Below are 25,909 nucleotides of genomic sequence, written 5' to 3' on the forward strand. Positions count from 1 at the left end.
AGGCGCTAGTGGCCATTCCCATGCTGCAGGGGAGACGCAAGAGGAAAATTATTGAATCAGATAGCAAGGTATCCTGTTCAGGCTAACCAGGTTGCTCTTTCCTATAAGTCGTAAGAGGAGGATACTTCGGTAGCCTCTGAGGGTGAAATCTCAGATTCGGATAGTATATTTCCTTCTTCTGATGCTGAAGTGGTTTCCTTCAGATTCAAGCTTCAACGCTTTTGTGTCTTGTTAAAGGAGGTTTTAGATACCTTGGATGACTCCGATACACCTATCGTTGTCAACCTTAAAAAAATCTATTAAATTAAATAGGTACTTTGATGTTCCCTCTCCTGGGGAGGTGTTTCCAGTGCCATACCGTGCCACAGAGATTATAACCCGGGAATGGGAGAGTACAGGAATTCCATTTTCCCCCTCCCTTGTCTTTAGGAAGATGTTCCCGGTAGCCGACTCCATCAAGGAGTCGTAGCAGACAATTCCAAAGGTGGAAGGGGCGATTTTCACTTTGGCTAAGAGAACTACTATCCCTATTGAGGATAGTTGCTCTTTCAAGGATCCTATGGATAAAAAGCTGGAGGCTCTTTTAAAGAAGATGCATACCGGCAGTGTGCATTGCTACAGTAATCAGTGCGGCAGCGTATTGGTTTGACGCCTTGTCTGAATCCCTTCTGGCTAAAACGTCTTTGGAGGAGGTTCAGCATAGGCTAAAGCTAGCTAATTCCTTTATCATTGATGCTTCCTTGCAGGTGATTAAGTTGGGGGCCAAAATATCTGGCTTTGCAATCTTAGCGCGTATAGCGCTATGGCTTAAATCTTGGTCTGCTAATGTTTCTTCTAAATCTAAGCTTTTGGCAATCCCTTACAAGGGAAAGACCTTGTTTGGACCGACTTTGGCAGAAATTATTTCCAATATCACGGGGAGTAAAGGATCCTTTCTGCCTCAAGACAAGAAGAACAAAATGAAGGGACGTCAGACTAATTTTCGTTCCTTTCGTAACTTCAGAAGTAAGTCTTTCCCTGTCTCTACCAAACAGGAACAATCCAAGCCCTCTTGGAAGCCTGGTCAGTTTTGGAACAAGGGGAAGCAATCCAAGAAACGCACAGCTGAATCCAAGTCAGCATGAAGGGTTTGCCCCCGATCCGGGATCGGATCACGTGGGGGGCAGACTTTCTCAGTTCGCGCAAGCTTGGGAATGAGATGTCCCAGACTCGTGGGCAGGGACATAGTTTCCCAGGGGTACAAGTTAGAGTTCAAAACTTTTCCTCCCAGGGGCAGGTTCCAACTCTCAAGACTATCTGTAGACCAGATAAAAAGAGAGGCATTCTTGAAATGTGTACAGGACCTTTCCCTCTTGGGGGTGATAGTTCCTGTTCCAAGTCAGGAACAGGGTCTAGGGTTTCACTCAAACCTATTTGTGGTTCCCAAAAAATAGGGAACTTTCAGGCCCATTCTAGACCTAAAGTTACTAAACAAATTTCTCAGAGTACTGTCCTTCAAGATGGAGACTATCCGGTCCATTCTGCCTCTGATTCAAGAGGTTCAATTCATGTCAACCATGAAGGATGCATACCTGCACGTGCCCATTCACAGGGACCATCACAAATATCTGAGGTTTGCCTATTTAGACAAACAATTTTAATTTGTAGCGCTCCCATTCGGCCTCGCCACAGCTCCCAGAGTCTTCTCAAAGGTTCTGGGAACTCTATTGGCAGTAATTCGGGCCCGGCGAATTGCGGTGGTGCCTTATCTGGATGACATTCTGGTTAAGGCACCATCTTTGCAACTTACAGAATCTCATACAAAGATCTTGTTGGCGTTTCTTCGTTCCCACAGTTGGAAGGTCAACCTGGAGAAAAGTTCTCTTGTTCCTGCAACAAGAGTGATCTACATAGGAACAATTACAGATTCTCTATCAATGAAAATATTTCTGACTGAGGTCTGAAGAGCCAAGATTCTGTCCGCTTGCCTGTCCCTACTGTCGGCAGCTCAACCATCACTGGCCCAATGGATGGAGGTAATCGGGTTGATGGTGGCTTCCATGGACATAGTTCCGTTTGCTCGGTTCCATTTGAGACCTCTGCAGCTATGCATGCTCTCTCAGTGGAACAGGGATTATACAGATCTATCTCAGAGAATAGTTCTGGATCAACCTACAAGGGACTCCCTACTGTGGTGGCTGTCCCAAGAACATCTGTCCCAGGGGACGTGTTTTCAGAGACCCTCTTGGGTAATTGTGAACACGGATGCCAGCTTGCTGGGTTGGGGAGCAGTCTGGGACTCGTTGAAGGTGCAGGGGCTTTTGTCTCAGGAGGAATCTGCCCTCCCCATAAACAATTATGGATTTCAGAGCAATCTTCAATGCCTTGATGGCTTGGCCTCAGCTGGCCCTAGCTCGGTCCATCAGGTTCCAGATGGACAACATAACCTCAGTGGCCTACATCAACCACCACGGAGGAACGCACAGTTCCTTAGCCATGAAGTAGGTGACACGGATCATCCAGTGGGCGGAGGCTCACAATTGTTGTCTATCTGCCATCCACATTCCAGGAGTGGACAATTGGGAAGCTGATTTCCTGAGCAGACAGACTTTTCATCCCGGAGAGTGGGAGCTACATCCAGAAGTGTTTTTAAGGTTAACAACCAAATGGGGGTTACGAGAATTGGATCTGATGGCTTCTCGTCAGAACACCAAAGTCCCAAAGTACGGCTCGAGGTCGAGAGCTCCTCAAGGTTATCTGATAGATGCTCTGACAGTTCCTTGAAACTTCAGGTTGGCATATCTCTTTCCTTCGTTTGCGCTCCTTCCGCGAGTCATCGCTCACATCAAGCAAGAGAGTGATTCTAATAGCTCCTGCATGGCCTCGCAGGATCTAGTATGCAGATCTAGTAGAAATGTCATCTCTGCCTCAGTGGAGACTACCACTGAGGAAAGACCTTCTACTTCAGGGTCTTTTCCTTCATCCAAATCTCGCTTCTCTGAAGCTGACTGCTTGGAGATTGAACGCTTGATTTTAGCTAAGCGTGGCTTGTCAGAATCGGTCATTGAGACCATGATTCAGGCTCGTAAGCCTGTCACTAGGAAGATTTACCATAAGATATGGCGTAAATATCTTTGTTTTGAGTCTAAAGGATTTTCTTGGAGTAAGGTCAGGATCCCTAGGATCTTATCTTTTCTCCAGGAAGGCCTCGAGAAGGGGTTATCTGTGAGTACCCTCAAAGGTCAGATTTCCACTTATCCATTCTGCTGCACAAGCGTCTGGTGGACGTGCCGGATGTACAATCCTTTTGCCAGGCTCTGGTCAGAATCAGGCCTGTATTTAAATCAGTTGCTCCTCCTTGGCGCCTTAATCTTGTTCTTAAAGTTTTACAACAGACTCCATTTGAGCCTATGCGTTCCATAGATATTAAGTTATCTTGGAAGGTTTTGTTTCTTACTGCTACTTATTCTGCTCGTAGGGTTTCTGAACTCTCAGAATTGCAGTGTGATTCTTCTTATCTCATATTTCATGCAGACAAGGCAGTTCTTCGTACCAAGTTTGGGTTTCAGACAGAAATGGATTCTTCGTACCAAGTTGTTTTGGACAGAAATATTAAATAGGAAATTGTGGTTTCTTCTCTCTGTTCTAATCCTTTTTCTCATAAGAAAAGTTTTTTGCACAACTTAGACGTTGTGTGGGCTCTTAAATTCTATCTGCAGGTTACGAAGGACTGTCGTCAGTCTTCTGCATTGTTTGTTTGCTTTTTTGGGAAGCGCAAGGGCCAGAAAGCTACTGCTACTTCTCTCTCTCTCTCTCTCTCTCTCTCTCTGGTTGAGAAGTGTTATTCGTATGGCGTATTAGACTGCTGGACAGAAGTCTCCTGAAAGAATTACAGCTCACTCCACTAGGGCGGTGTCTTCCTCTTGGGCCTTCAAGAATGAGGCCTCTGTGGAACAGATTTGTAAGGCTGCAACTTAGCCTTCTTTGCACACTTTTTCTAAATTTTATACCTTTGCCTCGGCTGAGGCTTCTTTTGGGAGAAAGGTTCTGCAAGCAGTTGTGCCTTCTGTTTAGGTTACCTGACTTGCCCTCCCTAATCATCTGTGTCCTCTAGCTTGGGTATTGATTACCAACAGTAATTGATGATTCCGTGGGCTCACCGTGTCTTAAGAAAGTAAACAAATTTTATGCTTACCTGATAAATTTATTTATTTCTTGACATGGTGAGTCCACGGCCCTCCCTGTTTTGAGACAGTTGTTTTATGTAAGCCTCAGACACCTCTGCACCTTGTGTTATTTCCTTTCTCTCCTTTTCCTTCGGTCAAATGACTGGGGGTTGGGGGAAGGGAAGTGATACTTAACAGCCTTACTGTTCTCTTTGCCTCCTCCTGCTGGCCATGAGTGATATTCCCAACAGTAATTGATGATTCCGTGGACTCATTTCGTTTTTGCATGGTAAGATCCTTTTTTTTCTCATGCTGGTTTGTAATTATTTTTAGATTTATATAATTGAATTCTTGCAGTGTACCTTAGCAATATAATGAAACATCTGTAATCCATAATTACCCATATCTTGCTAAAGCATTGCTCAGTTTTTAGTGAAAGTGTAGTAGATATTTTGTGTTGGTTAGTAGTAAATCCAAAATCTGTTGTCCAGCCCTCCAAGTAGATAGATAGATAGATAGATAGATAGATAGGGCATCAATAAGTGATCCTTTAGGACAGCTTTGTCTTATGATTTATATTCTTGATTGCTACTTGATATAAAATATATTAAAGAACCACTAGATATAGTAGAATTGCATAATTAACGTGTACATGGAATTTCAAATTAGCAGTAGATTTTATTTCCTTACAAATGTATTTTTCCCCCCTATTTGCCGGTCCCCTGTATCATGTTACAGTCATCAGTCAATCACAGACTAGTATATGTATACCCTTGGAACTTGTGCGCATACTCAGTAGGAGCTGGTGCTTCACAAAGTGTGTATATAAAAAGTGAAATAATACTCAGTCCCACTGTCACCAGTGTTTCAGAAAATAACAGATGCGCCACTCCTGAGGCAAATGGTAATTCAAATTGATGGTCAAAATCAAATGCAACTCATTGGTGTCTGGAGGTAAGCTAGCTGGGGAGCTCTTGAGGACCCAGACTGCTACAATAGCACTTTGAGATAAGTTCTAAAGCTTTGTTAGTTTCCTGCATAAGGGGGGGCTGTGCTAAGGGGCTTGAACACAAAGATATTGTGTCATTGGAGCGCCTTCTTTTTGTATATAACAAGACTGTGTGCAAAATTTGATAGTAGAAGTAAATTGGAGTCTCTTGAAATTGCATGCTCTATTTTAATCATACAAGTTTATTTTTTACTTTAGTGTCCATTTTAAGATCTAGGCCATTAAAGTGGAAAAATACATGCTTTAATTTGTTAGAGCGTGTCATGTTATCACTAGTGGCCCTGCAAATGGGTTAACCCTACAATTAAAGTACTCTAGTAAATTTGAGCGTGTTATTTTTGTACTATAAGGACCCTTTACGTTTTTTAATAACATAGAAGATGTTTCTTTAAACCTGACTGAGCACTGGTACTTTTTATTCTTTCTTTTTCACTTGTATGTTTCTCTTGGTGCTTTTGTTTATATGCCTTTTCTGCTTAGTTTAGGTCATGTTTGGTTTTCTTGTCTTACATGGATACTGACACAATATGTTTTGACGTAAACGTGAAACTGAAACAAATAGATTTGTTTGTGTGTATATATCACCAAGTTATGTTTCAAAAGTTCCATCTTGTTACAACTTAAATACATAGTTGTTGCAGTTTTATCTGTACTGACTTAACTTTTACACATTGTTGCTAACAAGGGTATTGAGATAGGTAGATGTCATTCTGGATAACGTTGCTAGTTAATAAATCACGCTTAACTCTGATTATAGCTCCAACTCTACATATATCCATCATTAGCACTGAATACAGATTCTGTATTGAGCACTACTAATGATGCTATCCAATCATATCTGCAGCCTATTATCAGTCATATCAGTTTAATCTGTTACAGCTAGCTAACATATTATTCTGGTGTTATCTCCACACTAACATACAATTTAGTGCCAGGTATTATCTGGAGTTTTCACATAGGCAGAGTTATTTTGTCCAATACCCTTCATCCTATTCCAGAATATTTCCCAGCACATTAATATTTAGGTGCCATCTACCTTGCTTATGACCACTGTTTTTAAGTTGTCTTCCCAATTTTTAATTTGAATTAATAAAGTTTGGTTTGTGTTCCTACCTGACAGGGACTTGCCTCATAATTGTGTGAACACTAATGCTGGTCATTGTGATTTTTGAGCTTTATACACAAAAGCATATTATGTATAAGTGGATTTTATGATGAGTGCTATTTTATATACAATTATATAGTTGGTTTTTCCACTATTTGTTTTACCACGTATTTTTGTATACAGCACCCACTCCTAATCTGTACCAGCACAATACATAGTGTTTCATGTTTTATTGGGTCACTATTTTTTAATACTATTCTCTTTCCCCTTCTTTCCCCCTCCCATTTATTTGTTTCAAAAGTATTTGTTTATTTTTGCAAGCGTAACAATAATAATAATAATGTCTCTAATTATATACTGTGCCGGTGTTCTAATGATTTTTCTACCTGTCGAGTTTTCATACCTGTCCTACTGCGAGAACACCGGCTTTATAATAGGCAAGATGCAAAGCTTCCAACACCAAGTAAAATATTTCCTCAGCCATTTCAGAAAGAGCAACCAAATTTAGCATTGTACAAAGTTCATAGAACCTCAAAATTATTTCTGTAGGCTAAAATATAAGGGCAATATTATTAGTTAATGATTAAGAATCTGCAAATATTTGTCAACTGTTGATTTTCTTGGTTACGCTATGTCTTCAGAGAATGTGATATAAAAAGGAGAAATTAACTAGAAAAATCCTGGGATTGGCGGGTTATGTGGAAGATTTTGTTTGCTCTGTTAATGGTTAATGTTGCAGTGACACCTTATTTGTTGCTGAGTTTTGCTTTATGATAACCAAGTGACTGATGTCTTAAAGTGACATTACTGCATTAACTTGCATTACAAGTTTATGTGTTTACAAAAATAGATTTAGCTTTGCTTAGAAAAATGTTGTTTTTACTGGCCAGTTACCAGTGTGTCCCCTGGAAAGAGACATGCACAGTCACTTCCTGTTTGTTACAAAATCAAAATAAACAACTTTAAAGGGATTTTTACCATTTGTTTGTTTATTTTGAAAATCAAATGTTACTTTTCTGAAAAGTAAATGCTTTTTATTTTTATGTTGTTTAAGGCAGTTGTGGGAGTTTATCAGCCAAGGGGCCATGTGTCTTTAGCAACGAGTTGTGCACAAACATGCACCTATACTTAAATGTAGAGGATAGCTGACCTGATAAACCTTTATACAAAACATTAGCTTTCATCGTAATCTATCTTATAGTCATACCCTGTCTTAAAATCAGAAACTCTCTGAACTGGGCTAGCCATTTTATTGGAGATAAAGTCTTTCAGCCAGATTACGAGTTGTGCGTTATGAGGGAAAAAGCATCGTTATGGCTCTTTTTCACTACTGCTGGTATTACAGGTCTTGTAGGTATAACTGTACCGCACACCTAACATAACTGTCACGCAACGTAAGTAACGCACTTTTTAAAAAGCCCTTTTTCAATGGGACTTCAATAGCGCCGGTATTACAAGTTTGCCTGGCAGACCAAAAAATGAGTGGTACAGCCTATAACTACAATATCTGTACCGCCACCTGAAAGTCAGTAGTTAAGAGCTGTACCATAAAACTAGTTAAAAGTAGTTACAAAGCTGTAGCATAAAACTCATAACTAAAGTGTTACAAAGTACACTAACACCCATAAACTACCTATTAACCCCTAAACCGAGGCCCTCCCGCATCGCAAACACTAAAATAAAATTATTAACCCCTAATCTGCCGCTCCGGGCATTGCCGCCACTATAATAAAGATATTAAACCCTAAACCGCCGCACTCCCGCATCGCAAACACTAGTTTAATATTATTAACCCCTAATCTGCTGCCCCAATGGGGTCGCCACCTACATACACTTATTAACCCCTAATCTGCTGTCCCTAACATCGCCGCAACCTACATTACTGTTATAAACCCCTAATCTGCTGCCCCCAAAATCGCCACCACCTAACTACACTTATTAACTCCTAATCTGCTGCCCCAATGTTGCTGCCACTCTACTAAAGTTATTAACCCATAAACCTAACCCTAACGTAACCCTAACACCCACTAACTTTAGCATAATTAAAATAATTCCAAATAAAAATTACAATTAATGCCTAAATTATTCCTATTTAAAACTAAATACATACTTACCTGTAAAATAAAACTTAAACTAGCTACAATATAACTAATAGTTATATTGTATCTAGCTTATGTTTTATTTTTATTTCACAGGTAAGTTTGTATTTATTTTAACTAGGTAGATTAGTTATTAAATAGTTATTAACTATTTACTAACTATCTATTTAAAATAAATACAAATTTACCTGTAAAATAAAACCTAACCTGTCTTATAGTAAAACCTAACATTACACTAAAATTAAATAAATTACATTAATCAAATACAATTAACTAAATTACACAAAATAAAAAAGAAATTATCAAATATTGAAACTAATTACTCCTAATCAAATAGCCCTATCAAAATAAAAAAAAAACCCCAACATAATAAAACCCCAAGCCTAAACTAAACTGCCAATAGCCCTTAAAAGGGCCTTTTGTGGGGCATTGCCCCAAAGATATCAGATCTTTTACCTGGCAAATAAAAATACAAACATCCCCCCCAAACAGTAAAACCCACCACCCACAAACCAACCTCCCCAAATAAAATTCTATCTAAAAAACCTAAGCTACCCATTGCCCTGAAAAGGGCATTTGGATGGACATTGCCCTTAAAAGGGCATTAAGCTCTTTTACATTGCCCAAACCCTAATCTAAAAATAAAACCCACCCAATAAACCCTTAATAAAGCCTAACACTAACCCCCGAAGATCCACTTACAGTTTTAGAAGACCGGACATCCATCCTGATCCAGCCGGTGACGTCCTCATCCAAGCGGCAAGAAGTCCTCAACGAAGCCGGGAGAAGTCTTTATCCAAGTGGCAAGAAGTCATCATCCAGGCGGGCAGAAGTCTTCATCCAGACGGTATCTTCTATCTTCATCCTTCCGGTGTGGAGCAGGTCCATCTTCAAGACATCCGGCGCGGAGCATCCTCTTCATACGGTCCCAGCCGTACACTGAAGGTTCCCTTTAAGGGACGTCATCCAAGATGGCGCCCCTTGAATTCCGATTGGCTGATAGAATTCTATCAGCCAATCGGAATTAAAGGGTAAAAAATCCTATTGGCTGATGCAATCAGCCAATATGATTGGGTCAGCCAATAGGATTGAAGCTCAATCAACCAATGGGATTGAGCTCGCATTCTATTGGCTGTTCCAATCAGCCAATAGAATGCAAGCTCAATCCTAATGGCTGATTTTTATTTGCCAGGTAAAAGAGCTGATATCTTTGGGGCTATTGGCAGTTTAGTTTAGGCTAGGGGTTTTATTATTTTGGGGGGCTTTTTTATTTTGATAGGGCAGATTAGGAGTAATTAGTTTAAATATTTGATAATTTCCTTTTTATTTTGTGTAATTTAGTGTTGTTTTTTTTGTAATTTAGTTAATTTAGTTGTATTTGATTAATGTAATTTATTTAATTTTAGTGTAATGTTAGGTTTTATTTTACAGGTAAATTTGTATTTATTTTAAATAGCTAGTTAGTAAATAGTTAATAACTATTTAATAACTAATCTACCTAGCTAAAATAAATACAAACTTACCTGTGAAATAAAATTAAAACGTAAGCTAGATACAATATAACTATTAGTTATATTGTAGCTAGCTTAGGTTTTATTTTACAGGTAAGTATGTATTTAGTTTTAAATAGGAATAAATTAGGTATTAATTCTAATTTTTATTTGGAATTATTTTAATTATGTTAAAGTTAGTGAGGGTTAGGGTTGGGTTAGGGTTAGACTTAGGGTTAGGCTTAGGGGTTAATAACTTTAGTATAGTGGCGGAGACATTGGGGGCAGCAGATTAGGGGTTAATAAGTGTAGTTAGGTTGCGGCAATGTTAGGGTCAGCAGATTAGGGGTTAATAACAGTAATGTAGGTTGGGGCGATGTTGGGGGCAGCAGATTAGGGGTTAATAACAGTAATGTAGGTTGCAGCGATGTTGGGGGCAGCAGATTAGAGGTGTTTAGAGTCGGGGTTTATGTTAGGGTGTTAGGTTTATACATAAAAAAAAATTTCCCCATAGACATTAATGGGGCTGCGTTATGGAGCTTTACGCTCTGTGATTGCAGGTGTTAGGCTTTTTTTTAGCCAGCTCTCCCCATTGTTGTCTAAGGGGAAATCGTGCATGAGCACGTAACAGCAGCTCAAAGCAGCCCTGGTATTTGTGTGCGGTATGGAGATCAACGCTGCCATATGGCCCGCAAACGCCGGCAATTTTTAAACTCGTAAAACCAGCGCTATAGGGCGTGAAATAACGCAGAAAATGCTGCAGTCGTTAATTTCCCTATAGCACTCAAAACTAATCTGGCTGTTTATTAGGATAGTGGTATCTCACATTGTGCCAAGTTGCTTAGGTTATAAGCTACTTTGTTATATTCTGTGTCGTCAGAACCTTAATTAAATGGACATAATAATCATATGCTAAATCACTTGAAAGTGATGCAGCATAACTGTAAAAAGCTGACAAGAAAATATCACCTATGTACCAGAGTAAATGCTGTGTAAACAGTTATACTTCAGCTGATGTAAACATGCAAGTTGGAAAAAAAAAATTAGATTTTATAAAACTTGCTTAATGTTTGTACATGTGACCAAGGCCTCCGTGAGGTGCCGAAACGTTATGTGATCTGTTTATACACAGTAAAGGTATTGGGATATATTCTCGAGTGCTTGCTTCCTTTTTCTGACGATCCAAGTTCGACTGGGATTTTGGCCCACTCTTCTTGAGCAAACTGCTCCTGTTCTTCTCATGTAGGATAGATGTCTTTCCAACTGCGAGTTTCAGCTCTTTCCACAGATGTCCAATGGGATTCTAATGTTGTCTTCTCATCCATTCTTGGGTGCTTTTTGAGGTATGTTTCAGGTCATTATCCTGCTGGAGGACCCATGACCTGCGACTGAGACACAGCCTTCTGACACTGGGCAGTACATTTCACTCCAAAATGCCTTTATAGTCTTCTGATTTCATTGTGCCCTGTGCAGATTCTAGGTACTCAGTGCCAAAGGAAGCCAAGTAACCACAAAACACTGAACCGCCTCCATGTTTCACTGTAGAAATTGTGTTTTTATTCTTTAAAAGCTTCTTTTTTTTCTTCTGTAATCATGGAGTTGTCCTTATTTGCCAAAAATATCTACTTTTGTTTCGTCTCTCCAAAGTTCATTGTCTCAGAAAGACTGTGGCTTGTCTACATGCATTTTGCATTTCTCTCTTAGAAGTGGGGTCTTCCTAGATCTTCTACCATGGAGCCCATTTTCATTCAGACATCAACAGATGGTTTGATTTGAAACTCTTGCACCTTGAGCTTCAACTTCGGCTTGGATCTGTTTTGAAGTTGTCCTTGGTTCTTTCTCCACCAATCAAACAATCTTTCTCATCAAAATGGGTCAATTTTCCTTTTGCGGCCACATCCAGGGATGTTGGCTACAGTCCCATGTGTCTTAAATTACTTAATAATATTGGCAACAGTGCTCACAGGAACATCAAGCTCTTTAGAGATGGTCTTGTAGACCATGCTTGGCTATTACCTTCTTTCTAATCTCCTCAGACAACTCTGGTTTTCCTTCTCTTTTCCATGTTCAGTGTGATACACACAGTGACACACAACAGCAGAGAGTACTTTTTTCCCATTTAAACTGACTGAATGAATGATTTATAAGATTGAAGACACCTATGATACTAATTAAAAAAGAATAGTCTGCTTGATACTACAAAACAATTCTTTATTGTAACTTCTAGAGTATCAATAGTATTGTCCAGGTCATTTTATAATGTCTTTATATAACAAGCAAGAATTTGCTCCATACATTGTGCATGTATTTACCCCTGTATAGTGCTGCATTACAGATAGATATTTAGAATTTAAAAAAAGGAGGCAGAGATGCTAAAGCCTATCTTCATGTGTTTCACCTGTCTGTACCACACTCTTGTGTTTGTTGTTAAAGGTTGAAAAAGTGACACATACTATATAACTCAGATCAAGTGCAGTAGTGCTTCAGTCTGTCACACCTTGTGAATAAGTACCACCTTTATTTAGTGATTATTGGCTCCGGCAATACAGCCTATTTCCTTATCCACCAACAATGCTTGACTTGAATCCGTCTGTACTAGCACAGTAACTCTTGAGCAACAGCACAACATTGCCTTATTGACTTTGTCATTAGTCATGTGATAGTTAACAAAGTCTATGGTTGCAGTATTTTAGTCTGCTAAAGTGTGTTCTTAGTTGCATGTAAAAGATATTCTTGTGCCAAAAATAATTATTTTCAGTTTTAAACTGGAGTATGTCACTGTGCACCAATAGAACTATATAAGAGCTGTCTTCATCATTCTGTGAGTAATCTACCCCTGCTAATGAGTTGTGCAAAACAAGTACTTCCTGCAACTAAATATACTTGCATGTTCAAGAAGTGTGTTTTTTCATATGCTTTTAAAACCTCAAAAAGACTCTTACATGTTGCTTATCTTCCTTCCTTTACTTTAGACATTTAAAGGGACAGTCTCTAGTCCAAAATAAACTTTCATGATTCAGATAGGGCATGTAATTTTAAACAACTTTCCAATTTACTTTTATTGCCAATTTTGCTTTGTTCTCTTGGTATTCTTAGTTGAAAGCTAAACCTAGCAGGTTCATATGCTAGTTTCTTAGACCTTGAAGGCCGCCTCTTATCTGCATGCATTTTGACAGATTTTCACCACTAGAGGGTGTTAGTTCATGTGTGTGATATAGATCACACTGTGCTCACGCACATTGAGTTACCTAGGAGTCAGCACTGACTGGCTAAAATGCAAGTCTGTTAAAAGAACTGAGATAATTAGAGCAGAGGCTTAGATACAAGGTATCTTGTATCTAAGTGTATTAATATAACTGTGTTGGTTATGCAAAACTAAGGAATTGGTAATAAAGGGATTATCTATCTTTTTAAACAATAAAAATTCTGGTGTAGACTGTCCCTTTAAGGACAAATAATGAAGCTACTGCAGATATCAACCAATTATTGTATAGCATGCAGGAATGTCTTGTTTCTCACGCCAGCCTCTCTGGCCAGAGTGTAATATTAAAATACTACTAAGTACAAGAAAAACAGGCAACATAAGTGAGTGTATTGCAGAGTGTTTTACTTATACATTGAATATTTTAAGGGACAGTAAAGACAAAGTTAAACCTTATGATTCAGATAGAGCATACAATTTTAAACTATTTTCCAGTTTACTTCTGTTATCTTGGTTCTCTTGAATTCTTTGTTGAAAAGCATTACTGAGAACTAGCTGCCTTTTGACTTTAGCTCACCCAATGTGTCCAGCTAGCTCAAAATAGTGCTTTGCTGCTTCATGAAAGAAACTGGGTTTCAGGTCAAAAGAATAAATTAATATTTTAGTCCCGTTTTTTGTTTAAAAAAACATAAAAAAACAAATATATATATATATATATATATATATATTAAAATATATATATATATATATTAATATATATATATATATATATTAATATATATAAATATATATAAATATATAAATATAGCAAATACTTAACATGATGCACTGTGACCCATACCCTAGTCTTCTGTTGTAAAGAAAGACAAGGCTTTGCTTAGATAGGCTGTGTATTTGTTTTTTGGTTTCCTTGTCAGTAGTAATCTTGCAAAATGTGAACTTCAGTACTTGTGTTGTCAAAGGTGAATTCAGTTTCTCTTTAGCTAGCAAGTAGACTTTTTTTTAATACTTTATCTTTATAACCATTAGTTGGAATAATATATGCACCTAAATAAAATATTGTGTGGTGTGATACATAATGAAAAAATATATAATTAAAGGGATACAGAACTCAAATTTTTTATTTCATGATTCAGATAGAGCATGCGATTTTAAGCAAATTTCTCATTTACTCCTATTGTCATTTTTTCTTCATTCTCTTGTTATCTATATTTGAAAAAAACAGAAATGTAAACTTATGAGCCGGCCCATCTTTGGTTCAACACCTGGGTAGCGCTTGCTTATTGGTGGCTAAATGTACCCACCAATCAGCAAGCGCTATCCAGGGTACTGAACCAAAAATGGGCCTATGCTTATATTCCTGCTTTTTCAAATAAAATTACCAAGAAAATTAAGAAAAAATGATAATAGAAGTAAATTAGAAAGTTGCTTAAAATTGCATGCTCTAAATCATGAAAGAATGTGGGTTCAGTATCTCTTTAACACAAAATCCTTAAGTTGCATTACATGTATTTAGGAAGCATAGTTTTCCTTAAAGTGAAGGTAAACTTTGATGAATCAGTGCCCTGTTTTTAAAAATATTATTAAAAACAGGGGCACTTTCATTCATCAAAGTTTACATTTCACCATTTTTGTAAAAATACTTACTTGCGACGGGCGGGAGAAGCGCTGGAGCGGCTTCCAGAATAAAAGGTAAGTATTTTGACAAAAACGGTGAAATGTAAACTTTGATGAATGAAAGGGCCCCTGTTTTTAATAGTATTTTTAAAAACAGGGCACTGATTCATCAAAGTTTACCTTCACTTTAAAGGGATTGCAACTGAATAAAGTATATATAACCTGTTAACATTAAGTATTTTTTATAAAAATATTTTATTACAAAAAATATCACTTTCAATCTTGAAACAAAATAAAATAGAAGCCTAATTTATTAAAATACTGTACATGAAATAAGTTTGCACCGGTTGTAGTATATTAAAGGGCCACTGTAAGTAAATATTTTCTATGCCTGTTACTAACTAACTACCCCAAATACGCTTTTTATCAATAGCATTTCATTAACATATCTCTACCGTATATCAGAAATCTTGTCTGCAAATTTAATTGTTTTCCAAACCCACTCCGTGGGTATCCTTTGCTCTGTACCAATCCGTTTACAATACCTAGGTTTCAAAATGGCGCTTTAAACACAAAGTTATTGGTTTAAGTATTTTGAACATGCAGTGCTGAAAATAGTGGGCAGGATAACGTGACATTATCGGCGAATAAAAGATATAAGTTTTAGAACTTTATGAAACTTCGTTTTGGAGAAAATATAGGTCAGTAGGTTTTAATTAATGTTTATTAACTTTAATATGTTGTTATTATAACAGAAAGTAATCCTTTAAGCTTATTATATCAAAATGTGCTTCTACCACGTTGTCAAAATAGAAATATAAAACAATTACTTCCCCATAGAATATGGGCCTAAGGAAGAGACACGCCTCTTCCTTAGGCAAAACATTCTTACAAATATTACTGTAAACACTGCTGCCATGCAATTTTCATGTATCTATTTCCATCTAAAGGGGAGGAGAGTCAACTGCTTCATTTATCACTTGTGGGAATTTAGAACCTGGCCACCAGGAGGAGGCAAAGACACCCCAGCCAAAGGCTTAAATTCCTCCCCCACTTGCCTCATCCCCCAGTCATTCTTTGCCTTTCGTCACAGGAGGTTGGCAGAGAAGTGTTGGAAGATTCGGAGTAGTCTCTTATGGAGGGTAGTTCTCTTCGCAATGGGACTGGAGTTTTAAGTAATCCTGTCAGCCTCTCAGTGAGAGCATGGGTGAAAGTTAGAGTCCGGAGATGCAGGGGGAGTTCTTTTGCGAACCCATCCCGACTTATATTAACAGCTCCTTAAGCAATCAGCTTTGATGAGTTTTGCTGCCTGTTTTATTCTCTCAAGTCCATGTCAGGAGCAACGCTACTAACCTGTCGCACTTGAAGGGCCGTGTTTCATGTTCTTGATTCTGGTAAGATCGTTTCATTATACACAAATGTGATAACGCAAGAAGACGGGGTCACAGTGTGATTCCTTTATCTGTATAGAATCTAGGGTAATACCCATGGAAGGGCGTTATGGAACAGGGGGGATTTTAATATATATAATAATGTTTGTGTTTTTACTGCACTTGTGTGAGATGAGGCTCTGTCAGTGTGGAACAGTTAGAGAGTGATTGAGGCAGGCTTTTTGGCGCGTCTCTCGCTCAGTGCAGGGGCGGTCCTGCATGGCACTCCATGTGACCAGGTGTGGCCTTTGTATCTTCCTCTTTCTCGACCTGTGTTCGGAGAAGACGAAAGCTGTTTCTTGTAGACCGGGTCATAGGATGTGGTGAGTGCCCGTGCCATTTAATCTATAATCAAGTTGGTAATAAAGGCACAAGCTATGGAGGACTTGATATGTTGGAGGATACTCCTTCCTTATCTAAAACTACTAATTGTGTATACTGTGAGGAGGTTCCGGTGGAACCACCGTTACAGCTCTGTTCCACATGTTATGACTATTACTACTTCTAAAAAGAATAAAGTATTCAGTACAACTGAGCCGTCCACCTCTGAGGGTTCTCCGTCCCGCTAGGTGTGTTCCCTACAAGCATCTCCGGTTACACAAGCAGTTCCCCAGGGCACTACTAATCCTCCCGCGGGAGGGGCCCTTTGGCCTCCAGACTTTGCAGATCAACTGCAGACGGCTGTTTCTGCGGCCATAATTGCGATGCCTCGTCCTACTAAGCGCAAGTGGAGGGTACGGCACTTCTATCCGTCTCAAGGGTCTTCGACTCAGACAGATTGTCAGCGGTGGAGTATGCCACTGTGCACCAATATAACTATATAAGAGCTATCTTCATCAGTCTGCGAGTAATCTACCCCTGCTAATGAGTTGTGCAAAACAAGTACTTCCTGCAACTAAATATACTTGCATGTTCAAGAAGTGTTTTTTTCATATGCTTTTAAAACTTCAAAAAGACTCTTACATGTTGCTTATCTTCCTTCCTTTACTTTAGACATTTAAAGGGACAGTCTCTAGTCCAAAATAAACTTTCATGATTCAGATAGGGCATGTAATTTTAAACAACTTTCCAATTTACTTTTATTGCCAATTTTGCTTTGTTCTCTTGGTATTCTTAGTTGTAAGCTAAACCTAGGAGGTTCATATGCTAGTTTCTTAGACCTTGAAGGCCAACTCTTATCTGCATGCATTTTGACAGATTTTCACCACTAGAGGGTGTTAGTTCATGTGTGTGATATAGATCACACTGTGCTCACGCACATTGAGTTACCTAGGAGTCAGCACTGCCTGGCTAAAATTCAAGTCTGTTAAAAGAACTGAGATAATTAGAGCAGAGGCTTAGATACAAGGTATCTTGTATCTAAGTGTATTAATATAACTGTGTTGGTTATGGAAAACTAAGGAATTGGTAATAAAGGGATTATCTATCTTTTTAAACAATAAAAATTCTGGTGTAGACTGTCCCTTTAAGGACAAATAATGAAGCTACTGCAGATATCAACCAATTATTGTATAGCATGCAGGAATGTCTTGTTTCTCACGCCAGCCTCTCTGGCCAGAGTGTAATATTAAAATACTACTAAGTACAAGAAAAACAGGCAACATAAGTGAGTGTATTGCAGAGTGTTTTACTTATACATTGAATATTTTAAGGGACAGTAAAGACAAAGTTAAACCTTATGATTCAGATAGAGCATACAATTTTAAACTATTTTCCAGTTTACTTCTATTATCTTGGTTCTCTTGAATTCTTTGTTGAAAAGCATTACTGAGAACTAGCTGCCTTTTGACTTTAGCTCACCCAATGTGTCCAGCTAGCTCCAAATAGTGCTTTGCTGCTTCATGAAAGAAACAATTCCGAACCTTAGATACCTAAACTGGATAGGGTCTTCAGAGGCGGAATCGGCTACTTCTAGGTCTCCGTCCGCAGAGGAACCAGATTTCAAATTTAAGATGGAGCATTTGCGTTTCCTGCTGAAATAAGTGCTTGCTATGCTAGAAGTTCCAGAGCCGAAACTACCAGAGGAACCTTCGATACGTAAACTGGATAGGGTTTACGAGGACAGGGCTCTGTGGCTAAAATCGTGGTCCGCTGACATGACGTCTAAGTCTAACTTACTTTCCCTACCATTCAAGGGGAAGGTTTTGTTTGGCCCGGGCCTGAATTCTATCTCATCTACAATCACGGGTGGCAATGGTGCCTTCTTACCTCAGGATAAGAAAGCCAAACCTAAGGGATCTACTTTTCGTCCCTTTCGTGCAGACAAGTCTCAACGTCGGCAGCCTTCTGCAAAGTCTGAGCAATCCAAGGGATCTTGGAAGCCAGCAAACTCTTGGAATAAATCCAAGCAGAATAAGAAGCCCGCCGAGTCAAAGTCGGCATGAATGGGTGGCCCCCGACCCGTCCCTGGACCAGCAAAATTTAATAGCTCTGTATCTTCACTCTGAAGATAGAGTTAAAGATATTGTTTTTTTCTGCAATGTTCTGTACCCAAGTATATATCGTTAACACCTAGAACACTGGTTTTCAAACCTGTCCTCAGGCCTTCCCAACGGTCCAGGATTTCTGGATTACCTTGGATGAACGCAGGTAAAATAAATGTTTACTAATCAGCTGATTATTTCATTTCTGCTCTAGTTCAGATAACCTCAAAATGTGGCCTTTTAGGGACGCCTGAGGACAGGTTTGAAAACCAGTGACCTAGGAACTCTGCAACGAGTTTTCGCTGGAAAAAAGCCATCTCTCCCCCACCAAAGCTCAGATAGCACGCCTGTGTGGAGGGAACAGCCTCCATTTGCTACACAGCAACTATACAACTGTTGGAGTGATTGTGTAGTTGAGTGTATATTAATTGAAACTACCAGAAACCTGGATTATGCAGCTCATCTGTGAAAATGTGATGGCTGACTTATCTGGCATATTCCTACCTTTATTTGACTCGCTCATCGCTAAGTGTGCATCCTTAAAGTGATTGTAAACTTTCACCTTTGTCTAAACAGATCCGGAATGTTAGCGACATTTTAGATAAGAGTTTTATTCATCAGTTGTAATGAATATGCGCTATAACTTTTTAATCTAGTGCTCAGATTTAAATACCTTGTGCTCCAGCCGCCCACTTCAAAAGTAATATTTTCTTCTGTTAAGTGTGATCAGTCCACGGGTCATCATTACTTCTGGGATATTACTCCTCCCCAACAGGAAGTGCAAGAGGATTCACCCAGCAGAGCTGCATATAGCTCCTCCCCTCTACGTCACTCCCAGTCATTCTCTTGCACCCAACGACTAGATAGGATGTGTGAGAGGACTATGGTGATTATACTTAGTTTTATATCTTCAATCAAAAGTTTGTTATTTTAAAATAGCACCGGAGTGTGTTATTACCTCTCTGGCAGAGTTTGAAGAAGAATCTACCAGAGTTTTTGCTATGATTTTAGCCGGAGTAGTTAAGATCATATTGCTGTTTCTCGGCCATCTGAGGAGAGGTAAACTTCAGATCAGGGGACAGCGGGCAGATGAATCTGCATAGAGGTATGTAGCAGCTTTTATTTTCTGACAATGGAATTGATGAGAAAATCCTGCCATACCGATATAATGTCATGTATGTATACTTTACACTTCAGTATTCTGGGGAATGGTACTTCACTAGAATTACACTGTAAGAAGTACATAAAGCTGTTTAATAACTAGAAATTATGTTTAACGTTTTTGCTGGAATGTAAAATCGTTTTCATTTGCTGAGGTACTGAGTGAATAAATGTTTTGGGCACTATTTTTCCACTTGGCAGTTGCTTAATCTTTTTTCTGACAGTTTCTGTTCTCTCTCACTGCTGTGTGTGAGGGGGAGGGGCCGTTTTTTGGCGCTTTTGCTACGCATCAGATATTTCAGTCAGCAGCTCATTGTATTTCCTGCATGATCCGGTTCATCTCTACAGAGCTCAGGGGTCTTCAAAACTTATTTTGAGGGAGGTAATTTCTCTCAGCAGAGCTGTGAGAATTATAGTTGACTGAGACAAAAAACGTTTATTCTGTAATTTGTTTCCTGCTTTCAGAATTTGTTATCTTTGCTAATGGGATTAAACCTTTGCTAAAGTTGTGTTGTTTATAAGGATTGAGGCTATAACTGTTTCAATTTATTAATTTTCAACTGTCATAGATCTTCTGTGCTTCTTAAAGGCACAGTACGTTTTTAATATTATTCTAATTGAATTGTATTCCAAGTTGCAAGTTTATTTGCTAGTGTGTTAAACATGTCTGATTCAGAGGAAGATACCTGTGTCATTTGTTGCAATGCCAAAGTGGAGCCCAATAGAAATTTATGTACTAACTGTATTGATGCTACTTTAAATAAAAGTCAATCTGTACAAATTGAACAAATTTCACCAAACAACGAGGGGAGAGTTATGCCGACTAACTCGCCTCACGTGTCAGTACCTGCATCTCCCGCTCGGGAGGTGCGTGATATTGTAGCGCCGAGTACATCTGGGCGGCCATTACAAATCACATTACAGGATATGGCTACTGTTATGACTGAAGTTTTGGCTAAATTACCAGAACTAAGAGGTAAGCGTGATCACTCTGGGGTGAGAACAGAGTGCGCTGATAATATTAGGGCCATGTCAGACACTGCGTCACAGGTGGCAGAACATGAGGACGGAGAACTTCATTCTGTGGGTGACGGTTCTGATCCAAACAGACTGGATTCAGATATTTCAAATTTTAAATTTAAACTGGAAAACCTCCGTGTATTACTAGGGGAGGTGTTAGCGGCTCTGAATGATTGTAACACAGTTGCAATACCAGAGAAAATGTGTAGGTTGGATAAATATTTTGCGGTACCGGCGAGTACTGAGGTTTTTCCTATACCTAAGAGACTTACTGAAATTGTTACTAAGGAGTGGGATAGACCCGGTGTGCCGTTCTCACCCCCTCCGATATTTAGAAAAATGTTTCCAATAGACGCCACCACACGGGACTTATGGCAAACGGTCCCTAAGGTGGAGGGAGCAGTTTCTACTTTAGCTAAGCGTACCACTATCCCGGTGGAGGATAGCTGTGCTTTTTCAGATCCAATGGATAAAAAATTAGAGGGTTACCTTAAGAAAATGTTTGTTCAACAAGGTTTTATATTGCAACCCCTTGCATGCATTGCGCCGATCACGGCTGCAGCGGCATTCTGGATTGAGTCTCTGGAAGAGAACATTGGTTCAGCTACTCTGGACGACATTACGGACAGGCTTAGAGTCCTTAAACTAGCTAATTCATTCATTTCGGAGGCCGTAGTACATCTTACTAAACTTACGGCGAAGAATTCAGGATTCAGGTGATGTTACTTCTAAGTCTAAATTGCTTAATATACCTTTCAAAGGGCAGACCTTATTCGGGCCCGGGTTGAAAGAGATTATCGCTGACATTACAGGAGGTAAAGGCCATGCCCTGCCTCAGGACAAAGTCAAAGCTAAGGCTAGACAGTCTAATTTTCGTTCCTTTCGTAATTTCAAAGCAGGAGCAGCATCAACTTCCTCTGCACCAAAACAGGAAGGAGCTGTTGCTCGCTACAGACAAGGCTGGAATCCTAACCAGTCCTGGAACAAGGGCAAGCAGACCAGGAAACCTGCTGCTGCCCCTAAAACAGCATGAATTGAGGGCCCCCGATCCGGGATCGGATCTAGTGGGGGGCAGACTTTCTCTCTTCGCCCAGGCTTGGGCAAGAGATGTCCAGGATCCCTGGGCGCTAGAGATAATATCTCAGGGATACCTTCTGGACTTCAAATACTCTCCTCCAAGAGAGAGATTTCATCTGTCAAGGTTGTCAACAATCCAGACAAAGAAAGAGGCGTTTCTACGCTGCGTACAAGAGCTCTTGTTAATGGGAGTAATCCATCCAGTTCCACAATCGGAACAGGGACAGGGGTTTTACTCAAATCTGTTTGTGGTTCCCAAAAAAGAGGGAACTTTCAGACCAATCCTGGACTTAAAGATCCTAAACAAATTCCTAAGAGTTCCATCGTTCAAGATGGAGACTATTCGGACAATTTTACCTATGATCCAAGAGGGTCAGTACATGACCACTGTAGATTTAAAAGATGCTTACCTTCACATACCGATTCACAAAGATCATTACCGGTACCTAAGGTTTGCCTTCCTAGACAGGCATTACCAGTTTGTGGCTCTTCCATTCGGATTGGCTACAGCTCCAAGAATCTTCACAAAGGTTCTGGGTGCTCTTCTGGCGGTACTAAGACCGCGGGGAATCTCGGTAGCTCCATACCTAGACGACATTCTGATACAAGCTTCAAGCTTTCAAACTGCCAAGTCTCATACAGAGTTAGTACTGGCATTTCTAAGGTCACATGGATGGAAGGTGAACGAAAAGAAAAGTTCACTCGTTCCACTCACAAGAGTTCCCTTCCTGGGGACTCTTATAGATTCTGTAGAAATGAAGATTTACCTGACAGAGGACAGGCTAACAAGACTTCAAAGTGCTTGCCGCACCCTTCATTCCATTCAACACCCGTCAGTGGCTCAATGCATGGAGGTAATCGGCTTAATGGTAGCGGCAATGGACATAGTACCCTTTGCACGCTTACACCTCAGACCACTGCAACTGTGCATGCTAAGTCAGTGGAATGGGGATTACTCAGACTTATCCCCTTCTCTGAATCTGGATCAAGAGACCAGAAATTATCTTCTATGGTGGCTTTCTCGGCCACATCTGTCCAGGGGGATGCCATTCAGCAGACCAGACTGGACAATTGTAACAACAGACGCCAGCCTTCTAGGTTGGGGTGCCGTCTGGAATTCTCTGAAGGCTCAGGGACAATGGAGTCAGGAGGAGAGTCTCCTGCCAATAAACATTCTGGAATTGAGAGCAGTTCTCAATGCCCTCCTGGCTTGGCCCCAGTTGACAACTCGGGGGTTCATCAGGTTTCAGTCGGACAACATCACGACTGTAGCTTACATCAACCATCAGGGAGGGACAAGAAGCTCCCTAGCTATGATGGAAGTATCAAAGATAATTCACTGGGCAGAGTCTCACTCTTGCCACCTGTCAGCAATCCACATCCCGGGAGTGGAGAACTGGGAGGCGGATTTCTTAAGTCGTCAGACTTTTCATCCGGGGGAGTGGGAACTCCATCCGGAGGTCTTTGCTGGACAGCAGCCTCCTGAAAGAATTACAGCTCATTCTACTAGAGCTGTGGCTTCCACTTGGGCCTTCAAGAATGAGGCCTCTGTTGAGCAGATTTGCAAGGCTGCAACTTGGTCTTCGCTTCATACTTTTTCCAAATTTTACAAATTTGACACTTTTGCTTCATCGGAGGCTATTTTTGGGAGAAAGGTTCTTCAGGCAGTGGTTCCTTCTGTATAAAGAGCCTGCCTATCCCTCCCGTCATCCGTGTACTTTTGCTTTGGTATTGGTATCCCAGAAGTAATGATGACCCGTGGACTGATCACACTTAACAGAAGAAAACATAATTTATGCTTACCTGATAAATTCCTTTCTTCTGTAGTGTGATCAGTCCACGGCCCGCCCTGTTTTTAAGGCAGGTAAATATTTTTTAATTTATACTCCAGTCACCACTTCACCCTTGGCTTTTCCTTTCTCGTTGGTCCTTGGTCGAATGACTGGGAGTGACGTAGAGGGGAGGAGCTATATGCAGCTCTGCTGGGTGAATCCTCTTGCACTTCCTGTTGGGGAGGAGTAATATCCCAGAAGTAATGATGACCCGTGGACTGATCACACTACAGAAGAAAGGAATTTATCAGGTAAGCATAAATTATGTTTTTTGGTTGGCTATCGGTTTGAACTGTTCTCCCATCAGCACAATAGCCATATGGCACTTTTGTTGTAGCTAGAGCGCAGATCGGAGAATATTTCAAACTGTTAGCTCAATAAAAGTATTATTTTTCAAGTGGAGGCCAGAGCGTGGGGTATTTGAATTTCAGCGCTACATTAAAAAGTAAGTTGTAGAGCATCTTCATTACAACTGATGAATTTATCTCCATCTAAAATATCGCTAACATTGCATATCTGTTTAGACTAAAGGGAAAGTTTACTATCCCTTTAAGCGAGTCGATCCAGCTAATGAGGACTTACAGCAATGACGTTCAGCAATGTTGTGGAGAAGACTTGGCACAGTTCGGACCCTCACCATTTTGGATGAGAAAAGAATAAAAGTCTGAAGCCTATCACCTTTTCCTGCACAAGAACCGCCGGTGCTTATGCTCTCTTGCATGGAGGTCACGTGATTGGAGGGTCTTTTAAAAAGCTGGTGTTTACGGTTAGAACATTAAGTCACCATCGATAAAGCTACAGCGAAACGCGCCTGGTGACGCGTATTTGGGGGTCTGAGGTAACGACAATGAAATATGCTATACATACCGACAACACTAAGGTCTGTGAATTTATATATTTTTTTACTCACTTTTTACTAATAAAAGCTATGTTTTATAGTTGAAGACCAAAGTGTATGAACTGTTCATTTCTACAAGTCGGAGTATTTGCTTACAAAGTATTACAGTGTATGCATATTTTAAGAAATTGTTACCCAAAAAAGCCTATACTTGGAGATTATTACTGCCTAAAAAAGACTGTTTGAGGTTTCTAATGGAGAGCACCAAATGCAACTTTTCGTCCATGAATATTTATGCTTTTAAGGGTTAAGCACAGGCAGTAATCCCTATTTGGAATCAGTTTCAAATAGCATTTATTCTAAAGCAGCCAGACACTTACATAAATTTACATCTTAATGCAGTTCTTACCACCATGGCATCATGGAGTCAGATGCCTTGTCACTGTCTTAAACTATATTGGGACTTGCACCCAAGTAAAGGAATTGGCTAGGTATAGCACTCCACTCGTAATCTTAAAAATTTTAGCTAACTAAATGCCATATTTGTAATCTTTGCCATTATATACATTAGTATATGTGTACTTTTTTTTTAATCTATCTGTGAAAAGTGTTAAATCCGTGCCTATAGTACTGTTTCTATTACAATGTTATGCCGGCCCACTGGGGTGAACTCTTTTTTTATTTTATTTATTTTTTTAGAACAATTCTAATTAACATCCAACCAGTGTGTATCATATGACACTCTTGAAGTCCAGCCCTTTGAATGCCCTTAGTAAGCCTATGTAGAGAGTGGGTGGAGCTGCTATCTATGTCACAGCCCAGCCCAAAGAGGAAATGAAGGGGGGGTGGAGGAACAGAAGATACCAAGTAGGATTGTAAATCTTGTATTATATATATATATATATATATATATATATATATATATACACACACACACACACACACACACACACACACTTAAAAAAACCATTACTTTAATGTATGTCTCATTACATATTCTTACTGTGACTTTGCATTGTTCATGTTCTTGTAAGGCTTAAAACTAACACATTTCTTTGTTAGCTGTTTGAGGAGATGGTCTGTTTATTATAACTTATGTCTACTATTTATTGTATCTAAAACTTCTGCACCCAACAAGGGTTGTTATCTGACACTGTCTCTTGTAGGTTAGCAAGGGCTTTGACTAATATTACTTTGTATGTTCTCTTTTAATATTGTATGCCTGAACTTCCTCAATAAATAGATGTTCATTAAAAAAAAAAAAAAAAAAAAAAGCAACTCCGCAACATGCCATATGGAGTTACAAACATCCCAGAAGTACACGGCTACCCTTCCTCCCTGCATATACCCATTTGGCACGCAAGAGCTATATTTCTAGCAAGAAAGCTGGCTATACGGTAGCACCGCATGTAAGATTCATATAATACATAAATATTATTGGATGCTATATGAATATTTGTA

At 39.6% G+C, this 25,909-nt stretch overlaps 1 protein-coding gene across 1 annotated transcript in view; it reads left to right on the plus strand.

Moving 5' to 3' along the window:
* The window catches only part of IARS2 (isoleucyl-tRNA synthetase 2, mitochondrial), a 388,062-nt gene that overhangs the window by 188,654 nt on the left and 173,499 nt on the right, over positions 1-25,909 (plus strand).

The sequence above is a fragment of the Bombina bombina genome, chromosome 4 (assembly GCF_027579735.1).
Source record: "Bombina bombina isolate aBomBom1 chromosome 4, aBomBom1.pri, whole genome shotgun sequence".
Classification (NCBI taxonomy): domain Eukaryota; kingdom Metazoa; phylum Chordata; class Amphibia; order Anura; family Bombinatoridae; genus Bombina; species Bombina bombina.